This window comes from Bombina bombina, chromosome 1 (genome assembly GCF_027579735.1).
Source record: "Bombina bombina isolate aBomBom1 chromosome 1, aBomBom1.pri, whole genome shotgun sequence".
NCBI classification, from domain to species: domain Eukaryota; kingdom Metazoa; phylum Chordata; class Amphibia; order Anura; family Bombinatoridae; genus Bombina; species Bombina bombina.
This window is the reverse complement of record NC_069499.1, coordinates 1,582,346,352-1,582,361,351: the sequence shown is the minus strand read 5'-3', so window position 1 is coordinate 1,582,361,351 and position 15,000 is coordinate 1,582,346,352.

Genomic DNA, 15,000 nt, shown 5'->3' with positions numbered 1-15,000 from the left:
CAAACACACATATATACACAGAAATAGTCACACACATATATACACAGAAACAGTCACACACACATGCAAACACACATATATACACAGAAACAGTCACACATATGCAAACGCACATATATACACAGAAACAGTCACACACACATGCAAACACGTATATACACAGAAACAGTCACCCACATGCAAACACATATATGAACACAGAAACAGTCGCACACATACAAACACACATAAATACACAGAAACAGTCACACACATGCAAACACACATATATACACAGAAACAATCACACACATGCAAACACACATATATACACAGAAACCATCACACAAATGCAAATACACATATATACACAGAATTAGCCAAACATATGCAAACACACATTTAATCACAGAAACAGTTACACACATGCAAACACACATATATACACAGAAACAGTCACACACATGCAAACACACATATATACACAAACAGTTACACACATGCAAACACACATATATACACAGAAACCGTCACACAAATGCAAATACACAGAAACCGTCACAAACATGCAAACACACATATATACACAGAAACAGTCACACATATGCAAACACAGTTATATACACAGAAACAGTCACACACATGCAAACACACATATATACACAGAAACAGTCACACACATGCAAACACACATATATACACATGCAAACACACATATATACACAGAAACCGTTACACAAATGCAAATACACAGAAACAGTCACAAACATGCAAATACACATATATACACAGAAACAGTCACACATATGCAAACACAGTTATATACACAGAAACAGTCACACACATGCAAACACATATATACAGGGAGTGCAGAATTATTAGGCAAATGAGTATTTTGACCACATCATCCTCTTTATGCATGTTGTCTTACTCCAAGCTGTATAGGCTCGAAAGCCTACTACCAATTAAGCATATTAGGTGATGTGCATCTCTGTAATGAGAAGGGGTGTGGTCTAATAACATCAACACCCTATATCAGATGTGCATAATTATTAGGCAACTTCCTTTCCTTTGGCAAAATGGGTCAAAAGAAGGACTTGACAGGCTCAGAAAAGTCAAAAATAGTGAGATATCTTGCAGAGGGATGCAGCACTCTTAAAATTGCAAAGCTTCTGAAGCGTGATCATCGAACAATCAAGCGTTTCATTCAAAATAGTCAACAGGGTCGCAAGAAGCGTGTGGAAAAACCAAGGCGCAAAATAACTGCCCATGAACTGAGAAAGTCAAGCGTGCCGCTGCCAAGATGCCACTTGCCACCAGTTTGGCCATATTTCAGAGCTGCAACATCACTGGAGTGCTCAAAAGCACAAGGTGTGCAATACTCAGAGACATGGCCAAGGTAAGAAAGGCTGAAAGACGACCACCACTGAACAAGACACACAAGCTGAAACGTCAAGACTGGGCCAAGAAATATCTCAAGACTGATTTTTCTAAGGTTTTATGGACTGATGAAATGAGAGTGAGTCTTGATGGGCCAGATGGATGGGCCCGTGGCTGGATTGGTAAAGGGCAGAGAGCTCCAGTCCGACTCAGACGCCAGCAAGGTGGAGGTGGAGTACTGGTTTGGGCTGGTATCATCAAAGATGAGCTTGTGGGGCCTTTTCGGGTTGAGGATGGAGTCAAGCTCAACTCCCAGTCCTACTGCCAGTTTCTGGAAGACACCTTCTTCAAGCAGTGGTACAGGAAGAAGTCTGCATCCTTCAAGAAAAACATGATTTTCATGCAGGACAATGCTCCATCACACGCGTCCAAGTACTCCACAGCATGGCTGGCAAGAAAGGGTATAAAAGAAGAAAATCTAATGACATGGCCTCCTTGTTCACCTGATCTGAACCCCATTGAGAACCTGTGGTCCATCATCAAATGTGAGATTTACAAGGAGGGAAAACAGTACACCTCTCTGAACAGTGTCTGGGAGGCTGTGGTTGCTGCTGCACGCAATGTTGATGGTGAACAGATCAAAACACTGACAGAATCCATGGGTGGCAGGCTTTTGAGTGTCCTTGCAAAGAAAGGTGGCTATATTGGTCACTGATTTGTTTTTGTTTTGTTTTTGAATGTCAGAAATGTATATTTGTGATTGTTGAGATGTTATATTTGTTTCACTGGTAAAAATAAATAATTGAAATGGGTATATATTTGTTTTTTGTTAAGTTGCCTAATAATTATGCACAGTAATAGTCACCTGCACACACAGATATCCCCCTAAAATAGCTAAAACTAAAAACAAACTAAAAACTACTTCCAAAAATATTCAGCTTTGATATTAATGAGTTTTTTGGGTTCATTGAGAACATGGTTGTTGTTCAATAATAAAATTAATCCTCAAAAATACAACTTGCCTAATAATTCTGCACTCCCTGTACACAGAAACAGTCACACACACACAAACACACATATATACACAGAAACAGTCAGACACACGCAAACACACATACAGTATATACACAGAAACAGTCAGACACATTCAAACACACATATGCACACTCATGCATCTAGTCAAAGAAACACATATAAACAGAAACAGTCACGCACATGCAATCAAACCACACATATGCACACTCATGCATCTAGTAAAAGAAAACCATATATACAAAGAAACAGTCACACACATGTAAACAAACCACACATATGCACACTCATGTATCTAGTAAAAAAAACATATATACAACACGTAAACAAACCACACAGTCATGCGTGTGTGTATGTGTATATTCTTTCACACATTTACACACATGCATACACCCATATGAATGAACATATATACATATATGGTCACATACAAACTCATAAACTCACACACACACATGCATACACTCTGCCTCACTCTTAAAGACTCTACTGTTTAGGGATGCATATAATATACACTAACGTTTTCTTAGTTCTTCTCCTCCTTTATCTTTCCCCTCGAACCCCAGTAGCATGTAAGGCAACGAGCCCAGCTGCTTTGTAGATCACCTTCATGTGACCTGATTTAAAACAGTGAAACTCTTGCCAGGGTCCTCTATCCCTTTGTCTCCCATAACTGTCAGCTTGCACATTAGACCCATGTCTTTAGCGCTGTGGAACATGTTGCCGCTCTACAAATAATTGATAATAATAATATGTATGGACTATATACTCTTATGATCACATACAAACACATAAACTCACATACACACATGGAAACATATATACGTACAGTTACATACATGCATACACTAACATACAAATTCATAACTCACATACGCACATGCATACATATACAAATACATTCACACACATGCATACATATACAAATACATTCACACATATGCATACATATACACATAGATTCACACACATGCATACATATACAAATACATTCACACACATGCATACATATACAAATACATTCACACATATGCATACATATACACATACAGCCACACACATGCATACACTAACATGCAAACACATAACTCACATACGCACATTATTATTATTATTATCAGGTATTTGTAGAGCGCCAACAGATTCCGCAGCGCTGTAAACATAGTCGGTGTACAGGTTAGCTTTTGTAGGGGTCAAGTGGGTAGAGGGCCCTGCCGAGAGATTCACTGTTGTAGTCGGCTCTTATGAAGCGATCTGTAAACAGCTGGGCCCATAGGCTTACAATCTAAGGGGTTCAAGGGCAAAGCAATGGCGTTAGGGAAGGTTAGTGTTGGTTGTATGCATCCCTGAATAGTAGAGTTTTTAGGGAGTGCTTGAAGCTGTTAAAACTAAGGGAGAGTCTTGTGGAGCGAGGCAGGGAATTCCACAAGATGGGGGCCAGTCTGGAGAAGTCCTGTAAACGTGAATGTGAGGAAGTAACAAGAGAGGAGGAGATCCTGAGCTGATCAAAGGGGACGGGAGGGATAGTTTCTAGAGACAAGTTCTGAGATGTAGGGGGGAGCAGTGCAGTTGAGAGCTTTATATGTCAGGGTGAGGATTTTATGTTTAATCCTAGAGGCAAGAGGAAGCCAGTGAAGGGATTGACAGAGAGGTGCAGCAGATGAAGAGCGACAAGTAAGGAAGATGAGTCTGGCAGAGGCATTCATAATGGATTGTAAAGGAGCTATGCAGCAGCTAGGTAGACCAGAGAGGACGGAGTTGCAGTAGTTGAGGCGGGAAAGGATGAGAGAGTGGATTAAAATCTTGGTTGTATCTGGGAATTCCCCAAAATAAGACATCTTTGGTGGAAGCTAGAGTTTTGGCTTACCAAAACACTTAAAATCCCTTTATCAGGTATAACATAGTCATAACATAGTCACAAATTATATTTGGGCTACCGAATCACAATCCACATCAAATAAATGATAAGATAATTCTCCTGTCCATATTGGCAACCAGATACCTTATGTTCATAAACTGGAAGCTAATGGCAACACCATCTATCCCAGAGATTAAAAATTGTTTAAAAAAACAATGTTTGTTAGAACAAAGAGACACTAATTTAGATAATGAAGACGATATCAGACAATTTTTTAACAAATGGTCAGTATTTATCAGATCTCTGACGGATATGGAGATAAACGATCTAATTTTTCTGTTTAGAAACTGAATTGATACTCCTAGGTGCCTGGTAAAAACTTCAATAGAGAGTATTGACCCATTATGCTGTTCTAGATGTACTCTCCGTGAGATCCTGTTAAATACAATCCTCTGAATGGGTGAGGGGAGTGAATCGAGCGGGAGGGGGATTTCTTCTCTTTTTCTACTTTTTCCCCCTTTTTTGTTTTTTGTTTTGTCGGGTTGTTTTGTTGGGAATGGGTGGCGTTTATAGATAGAGTTAAAATTCAGCTGAAGAATTTGATAAGCAATGAATTAGAAGAGCTAGGGCTTAATCTATGCTAATACTATTTTTTTATTATTATTATTCACTGTTAATTAAGATATATTGAATCCAGGTTATATTATAAGACAGTCAAGGTCGATTGTAGACTATTCCTTTGTTAAATGTTTAAATCGCGTCTTGCATGACGTAAACAAAATGTTGAAAGTTATTATGCTGAATAAAAAATTTAAAAAAAAAATAAAAAATCTTGGTTGTATCTTGTGTAAGGAAATGTCTAATTTTAGCAATGTTTTTAAGGTGGAAGCGGCAGGTTTTAGCCAAGGACTGAATGTGAGGAGTGAAGGAAAGATCTGAGTCAAGTGTGACCCCAAGATATCGGGCTTGCGGGGTAGGACTAATGATGGAATTATCAACAGTTATAGAAATTTTGGGGGTGGAGACAATGGAAGAAGGGGGAAAAATAAGGATTTCAGTTTTGGAGAGATTTAGCTTAAGGTAGTGAGAGAACATCCAAGATGAGATGTGAGATAGACAGTTAGTGACACAGGTTAGTAAGGAAGGAGGTAGTTCTTGTGCAGAGAGGTAGATTTGGGTGTCATCGGCATACAAATGGTATTGAAACCCATGGGACTTTATTAAAGGGACAGTTTACTCAAAAATGTTCTCCCCTTTAATTTATTCCCAATGATCCACTTTACCTTCTGGAGTGTATTAAATTGTTTACAAGTAGCTCCTTTACCCTTATATTGACATTTGAAATAGTTGATTTAGCATGTGGTATCCCCACCTATTCTGAGTTTTTGGCCGCAGGTCCAAGCTATAGATAAGCTTTGTAAACACAGCCAGCAGAAGAGATTACACTCCTAGTGGGATATAGCAGAGATAAGGTAATACAATGTTGATTTTACATTGTTCTCTCCAAGTACTGGTGATTGTTTTATGGACAGATATAATATAAAGAAGAATGTATATGTACACAATGTGTTACAGTAATGAGGTCTGATTATACCTACAAGCTCAACCCATTTTATTAGGTTGTGGCTTCAAAACACAAAATCAGAGCATTAATATACACAAATAAACCTTAAAAAGCTAATTTTCATACATTTTTACTCTGCAGTTGGTAAAAAAAGCAATTGTAAACACATTAAGGGAAAAACTATTTTACAGTATACTGTCCCTTTAAGGAACCTAGTGACGACGTGTAGATTGAAAAGAGAAGGGGACCAAGGACAGAGCCTTGAGGTTCCCCAACAGAAAGTGGTTATGGGGCAGAGGAGGCCCCAGAGAAGGCTACACTAAATGTACGGTTAGACAGATAGGAAGAGAACCATGAGAGAGCTGTGTCACAGATGCCGAAGGATTGGAGGGTTTGGAGCAGAAGAGGGTGGTCAACAGTGTCAAAGGCTGCAGACAGGTCAAGAAGGATAAGCAGAGAGAAGTGGCCTTTGGATTTTGCTGTAAGTAGGTCATTGGTAACCTTGACAATTGCTGTCTCTGTAGAGTGATGGGAACGAAATCCAGATTGCAGTGGGTCAAGAAGAGAGTTTAGTGTAAGGAAATGGGATAGACGTGCATAAACTAGCTTTTCGAGGAGCTTTGAGGCAAGAGGGAGAAGGGAAATAGGGCGGTAATTGGAAGGGGAGGTTGGATCGAGGGAAGGTTTTTTGAGGATAGGTGTGACCAGTGCATGTTTTAGAGATGAGGGAAATATACCAGTGCTGAGGGAGAGGTTGAAAATGTGTGTGAGTATGGGGGTGAGGGTAGAAGAGAGGGAAGGGAGTAGCTGTGAGGGGATGGGGTTGAGAGGACAGGTAGTGAGGTGAGAGGACAGTATAAGGGCAGAAACTTCATCCTCATTAACAGGGGCAAAAGAGCTGCATTTTTGGATATTTGGGTTTTGGGTGATCGTGAGCTTTTGAGGGGGTGGGAGATTGGAAGTATGTTGAGAGCTGATTTCACTTCTGATGGAGTCAATTTTGTTGTTGAAGTGGCTGGCAAAATCTTGAGCTGAGAGAGAGGTTGTGTTAGGAGGTGGGGGTGGGCGGAGAAGAGTGTTGAAGGTGGAGAACAGACATTTAGGGTTAGAGGAAAGAGTAGAGATGAGATTAGAAAAATATTGCATACATATACACATACAGTCACACACATGCATGCATATACAAATACAGTCACACACATGCATGCATATACACATACAGTCACACACATGCATACATATACACATACAGTCACACACATGCATACACATAACTCACATACGCACATGCATACATATATAAATACATTCACACACATGCATACATATACAAATACAGTCACACACATGCATACATATACACATACAGTCACACACATGCATACATATACACATACAGTCACACACATGCATGCATATACAAATACAGTCACACACATGCATGCATATACACATACAGTCACACACATGCATACATATACACATACAGTCACACACATGCATACACATAACTCACATACGCACATGCATACATATATAAATACATTCACACACATGCATACATATACAAATACAGTCACACACATGCATACATATACAAATACAGTCACACACATGCATGCATATACACATACAGTCACACACATGCATACATATACACATACAGTCACACACATGCATACATATACAAATACAGTCACACACATGCATGCATATACACATACAGTCACACACATGCATACATATACAAATACAGTCACACACATGCATACATATACACATACAGTTGCATACATATACAAATACAGTCACACACATGCATACATATACACATACAGTCACACCCATGCATACACATAACTCACATACGCACATGCATACATATACACATACAGTCACACACATGCATACATATATACATACAGTCACACCCATGCATACACATAACTCACATACGCACATGCATACATATACACATACAGTCACACACATGCATACATATATACATACAGTCACACACATGCATACATATACACATACAGTCACACACATGCATACATATACAAATACAGTCACACACATGCATACATATACACATACAGTCACACACCTGCATACATATACACATACAGTCACACACATGCATGCATATACACATACAGTCACACCCATGCATACACATAACTCACATACGCACATGCATACATATACACATACAGTCACACACATGCATACATATATACATACAGTCACACACATGCATACACATAACTCACATACGCACATGCATACATATACACATACAGTCACACACATGCATACACATAACTCACATACGCACATGCATACATATACAATTACATTCACACACATGCATACATATACACATAGGGTCACACCCATGCATACACATAACTCACATAAGCACATGCATACATATACATATACAGTCACACACATGCATACACATAACTTACATATATACAGATTACAGCACCAAGCTCTTACACCTACCCAGTCTCTGGAACATATTCTGGGCATATGGTTATTTTTACAACACAGCATCAAAATTAGAAAGACAAATAATATGTGAACCCATTCAATAATAATAACAATATTCCATATAATTCAGGAATGAATTATATTTAAATAATACACTATATCTATTTATCATCTATCTATCGTATATATGTATGTGTGTGTGTGAGATTTTCAGGGACATTTCCAGGGGAAAAAAAATCCAGGGACATACAACAAAATCCAGGGACTGTCCCTGAAAATCAGGGACTGTTGGCAACTATGACATACAGCCACACACATGCATACACATAACTCACATACGCACATGCATACCTATACACATACAGCCACACACATGCATACATATACAAATGCAGTCGCACACATGCATACACATAACTCACATACGCACATGCATACAAATACAGTCACACTTATACACATACAGCCACACACATGCATACATATACAAATACAGTCACACACATGCATACATATACACATACAGTCACACACATGCATACACATAACTCACATACGCACATGCATACATATACACATACAGTCACACACATGCATACATATACAAATACAGTCACACACATGCATGCATATACACATACAGTCACACACATTCATACACATAACTCACATACGCACATGCATACATATACACATACAATACAGTCACACACATGCATACACATAACTCACATACACACATGCATACATATACAAATACAGTCACACACATATATACATATACACATACAGTCACACACATGCATACACATAACTCACATACGCACATGCATACATATACACATACAGTCACACACATGCATACACATAACTCACATACACACATGCATACATATACACATACAGTCACACACATGCATACACATAACTCACATACGCACATGCATACATATACAAATACAGTCACACACATGCATACATATACACATACAGTCACATACATGCATACACATAACTCACATACACACATGCATACATATACACATACAGTCACACACATGCATGCATATACAAATACAGTCACACACATGCATACATATACAAATACAGTCACACACATGCATACATATACACATACAGTCACACACATGCATACACATAACTCACATACGCACATGCATACATATACAAATACAGTCACACACATGCATACATATACACATACAGTCACACACATGCATACACATAACTCACATACGCACATGCATACATATACAAATACAGTCACACACATGCATACATATACACATATCTCACATACGCACATGCATACATATACACATACAGTCACACACATGCATACACATAACTCACATACGCACATGCATACATATACACATACAGTCACACACATGCATATACATAACTCACATACGCACATGCATACATATACACATACAGTCACACACATGCATACACATAACTCACATACGCACATGCATACATATACAAATACAGTCACACACATGCATACATATACACATACAGTCACACACATGCATACACATAACTCACATACGCACATGCATACATATACAAATACAGTCACACACGTGCATAGATATACAAATACAGTCATACACATAACTCACATACGCACATGCATACATATACACATACAGCCACACACATGCATACACATAACTCTCATACGCACATACATACACATACAGTCACACACATGCATACACATAACTCACATACGCACATGCATACATATACAAATACAGTCATACACATAACTCACATACGCACATGCATACATATACTGCCACACACATGCATACACATAACTCTTATACGCACATGCATACACATACAGTCACACATGCATATACTAACATGCAAACACATAACTCACATACGCACATGCGTACACATTTGCATACACATACAGGCCCGATGATAGAAAGTGCTACGAGGCGGCAAATATTCCAAGGGATCTGCCAATATGTTGAGCGAGCCTGTCAAAATATTCCAAGCTGCTGTCATAGCGGAATCGCTGAGAGGCATTTACTGTATATGCCATTGGTCGTCAATGCTGGCGATAGACAACACCAGGCATTGCCGAATCTGCAGTCCGTATTTATCAAGCAGCGGTCATCAGACTTCAGTCTTGTCCCACTGGGAGATTGACAGCTCCTGCCCGCGCATGATTGGCTTGCGTGGCCAGCGTTGCACAAGAACGCAAAATAGCGTTCTTGTGCAATGCTGAATTCCGCCATTGGAATTCAGTCCGCCACAGGCAAGCTACAGCGGACAGGGGTAGCTTGATAAATCAAGCCCAAACTCAGAGGTGAATGTGGGGGGGGGGGAGTGGTGAGTGTACAGGGTACTTGTGGTCTGGGGCCCCAGTGCTGGCATATACCGAGTCATACACAACACTACTATCTAGCGCACTCCTGCTGCTGAGACATTTAGATGGATACACAATAAATAACTTTACAGGACATATGTGACCTTGCTGCTGGGTGACCTGGAAAGCAGAGAAAGATAAAAACATAATAACAAGCAGGACAGCAGCCTATTCATAAAGATAAAAGGCTCAATCGGTTCCACCAGCTCACATTTGGCATCCGCAGGACAGGAAATGACAGCTCATCAAAATCTCAGCTGGGTTAACCCCTTAGGTTCCAGAGAGAGTTACAGTGGGTGTGGAATGCGTGTTATTTGTATTCTGATCATTAATTAATATGAAAGCAGACATGTTTTACAAATGTGTTGTTCTAAACAGTTTGTGTGGCATCTCTCAAATCCTGAAAGTGTTTGTAGATCAGAGAGCAAATGGGCAAAATATGCCAACCTCACCAGCCTCTCTAGTGTGGCAAGTAATGAGCTGAATAGTGAACTTTAGTGAATATGGAGCTTAATATTGTATAGTGACTGGTGGAGCTGGAGAGACTGGGGGCTCAAAGTAATATATTTACCATTACGTTTCTAAAGGGTGCAATATATATAAAACTGAAGAACCCCTTGTGTGATACATATCATATGACACTCTGCAGCGTTATGATATTACATATAGATACAAAATATAACTAAACATTCCACTAACAATAATAAAGGGGTAGATTTCCCCCTGAAATTTTGCTTCTTGTATCTAACTATAGCAGCTAATCCAGTTACTTTTTTATGCTAATAAATTATTATGTTTACAAGATGCGTAACTCATGTGTACAACACGCAACTCATGTATACAACACGTAACTCATGTATACAACACACAACTCATGTATACAACACGCAACTCATGTATACAACACACAACTCATGTATACAACACGCAACTCATGCATACAACACGTAACTCATGTATACAACACGCAACTCATGTATACAACACGCAACTCATGTGTACAACACGCAACTCATGTATACAACACGCAACTGATGTATACAACACGCAACTCATGTGTACAACATGCAACTGATGTATACAACACGCAACTCATGTATACAACACGCAACTCATGTGTGCAACACGCAACTCATGTATACAACACGCAACTCATGTGTACAACACGCAACTCATGTGTACAACACACAACTCATGTGTACAACACGCAACTCATGTGTACAACACACAACTCATGTGTACAACACACAACTCATGTGTACAACACGCAACTCATGTATACAACACGCAACTCATGTATACAACACGCAACTCATGTGTGCAACACGCAACTCATGTATACAACACGCAACTCATGTGTGCAACACGCAACTCATGTATACAACAACCAACTCATGTGTACAACACGCAACTCATGTGTGCAACACGCAACTCATGTGTACAACACACAACTCATGTGTGCAACACGCAACTCATGTATACAACACACAACTCATGTGTACAACACGCAACTCATGTATACAACACGCAACTCATGTGTACAACACGCAACTCATGTATACAACACACAACTCATGTGTGCAACACGCAACTCATGTATACAACACACAACTCATGTGTACAACACGCAACTCATGTATACAACACGCAACTCATGTGTACAACACGCAACTCATGTATACAACACACAACTCATGTGTGCAACACGCAACTCATGTGTACAACACGCAACTCATGTGTGCAACACGCAACTCATGTATACAACACGCAACTCATGTGTGCAACACGCAACTCATGTATACAACACGCAACTCATGTGTACAACACGCAACTCATGTGTACAACACACAACTCATGTGTACAACACGCAACTCATGTGTACAACACGCAACTCATGTGTACAACACACAACTCATGTGTACAACACACAACTCATGTGTACAACACGCAACTCATGTATACAACACGCAACTCATGTATACAACACGCAACTCATGTGTGCAACACGCAACTCATGTGTACAACACGCAACTCATGTGTGCAACACGCAACTCATGTGTACAACACGCAACTCATGTATACAACACACAACTCATGTGTACAACACGCAACTCATGTATACAACACGCAACTCATGTGTACAACACGCAACTCATGTATACAACACACAACTCATGTGTGCAACACGCAACTCATGTGTACAACACGCAACTCATGTGTGCAACACGCAACTCATGTATACAACACGCAACTCATGTGTGCAACACGCAACTCATGTATACAACACGCAACTCATGTGTACAACACGCAACTCATGTGTACAACACACAACTCATGTGTACAACACGCAACTCATGTGTACAACACGCAACTCATATGTACAACACGCAAATCATGTGTACAACACGCAACTCATGTATACAACACGCAACTCATGTGTGCAACACGCAACTCATGTGTACAACACGCAACTCATGTGTGCAACACGCAACTCATGTGTACAACACGCAACTCATGTATACAACATGCAACTCATGTGTACAACATGCAACTCATGTATACAACACGCAACTCATGTATACAACATGCAACTCATGTATACAACACGCAACTCATGTATACAACACACAACTCATGTATTCAACACGCAACTCATGTGTACAACACGCAACTCATGTATACAACATGCAACTCATGCATACAACACACAACTCATGTATACAACACACAACTCATGTATACAACACGCAACTCATGTGTACAACACACAACTCATGTATACAACACACAACTCATGTATACAACACGCAACTCATGTATACAACATGCAACTCATGTGTACAACACGCAACTCATGTATACAACATGCAACTCATGCATACAACACACAACTCATGTATACAACATGCAACTCATGCATACAACACACAACTCATGTATACAACATGCAACTCATGCATACAACACACAACTCATGTATACAACATGCAACTCATGCATACAACATGCAACTCATGTATACAACACACAACTCATGTATACAACATGCAACTCATGTATACAACACACAACTCATGTATACAACATGCAACTCATGCAGACAACACACAACTCATGTATACAACACACAACACATGTATACAACACGCAACTCATGTATACAACACACAACTCATGTATACAACACACAACTCATGTATACAACACGCAACTCATGTATACAACATGCAACTCATGTGTACAACACGCAACTCATGTATACAACATGCAACTCATGTATACAACACGCAACTCATGTGTGCAACACGTAACTCATGTGTGCAACACGCAACTCTTGTATACAACACGCAACTCATGCATACAACATGCAACTCATGTGTACAACACGCAACTCATGTATACAACATGCAACTCATGTATACAACACGCAACTCATGTGTGCAACACGTAACTCATGTGTGCAACACGCAACTCTTGTATACAACACGCAACTCATGCATACAACATACAACTCATGTATACAACACACAACTCATGTATACAACATGCAACTCATGTATACAACACGCAACTCATGTGTGCAACACGTAACTCATGCATACAACACACAACTCATGTATACAACACACAACTCATGTATACAACATGCAACTCATGTATACAACACACAACTCATGTATACAACACACAACTCATGCATACAACACACAACTCATGTATACAACATGCAACTCATGTGTGCAACACACAACTCATGTGTACAACACACAACTCATGTGTACAACACACAACTCATGCATACAACACACAACTCATGCATACAACACACAACTCATGCATACAACACACAACTCATGTATACAACACACAACTCATGTATACAACACACAACTCATGCATACAACACACAACTCATGTATACAACATGCAACTCATGTGTGCAACACACAACTCATGTGTACAACACACAACTCATGTGTACAACACACAACTCATGCATACAACACACAACTCATGCATACAACACACAACTCATGTATACAACACGCAACTCATGTGTGCAACATGCAACTCATGCATACAACACACAACTCATGTATACAACATGCAACTCATGTGTGCAACACACAACTCATGTGTACAACACACAACTCATGTATACAACACGCAACTCATGTGTGCAACACGCAACTCATGTATACAAGGAACAACTCATGTATACAACAAGCAACTCATATATAACACGCAACTCATGTGGTGGCGGAGAGA